Raw genomic sequence first — 1,029 nt, forward strand, 5'->3', positions numbered from 1 at the left:
CGGAGACATCAATTGGCAAGTGAGGACAACTACAACCAAAAAGAGGGAAAGGACTGTGTAGTCACAGAACTTCTAAACAGTGAGGAAGTTAAGAAAGTTGCAAGACAGAATGGACTGTTCTAACAAGATCTGTACTTCACACCATACACAAAAACCAACTCCAGATGGATCAAAGACTTAAATGTGAAACCTAAAACTATACAGTTCCTCAAGGAAAATCTAGGGGCAAATTTAAGGGCCCTAATATATGGCATAAATAGACTATACAATAGCCAAAAGATGGAAACAACCTATGTGTCCATCAACTGAGGAATGAATAACCAAACTATGGTACATACACACAATGGAATGCTATGCAATGCTAAAGAATAATGTAGAATCTGCAAAACACCGCATAACATGGATGAACTTGGAGGACATTATGCTGAGTGAAATAAGTCAATCACAAAAGGACAAATATTGTATTAGTCCATTATTTTCAAAGTTAAGGAAAGGTTTATCTATAGAAGGAAATTTTCTTTGTTGGTTACCAGGGGTGGCAGGGGAAGGGAGGGAAGGCTGTTAGATAGATAGAGATAAGTATTGATTTGGGTGAAGAGAAGGGTAATGTACCAAATGTGAGTGATCAATATGGCAGCATTGAGGTTGAGAAAGACATAGAGAGGTACATGGGAGGTACAGACAACAAATATGAACCCTTTTGCACATATAGTACTGCTTTGTCAGTGAAGGCCAGCATGGGTATATGGGTGGATAGATGGGTGGACAAGCTGAATGATTATGTATGTCTATGAAATGAGGAGTGTATCCAAGAACATATATAGGGTGGCAGACAATGGTCTTATAAGTTTATGTGAATGATCAGATTCCTAGGTGTATAGTAGAGTTAACAAGGGGAAGTTTGTGGTCACTGCTTGGTCACAGCCAGCTACCCAGAGAGACCAAGTAGTTGAACCTGTGGGCTTGGAACCATAGTCACAGGGGACATCAAGCTCAATTGACATAACATACTATATAAAACATTGTTCC

This window comes from Orycteropus afer, unplaced genomic scaffold, assembly GCF_000298275.1.
Source record: "Orycteropus afer afer isolate SDZICR_OR568_19922 unplaced genomic scaffold, OryAfe1.0 scaffold00465, whole genome shotgun sequence".
In the NCBI taxonomy this organism is placed as follows: Eukaryota; Metazoa; Chordata; class Mammalia; order Tubulidentata; family Orycteropodidae; genus Orycteropus; species Orycteropus afer.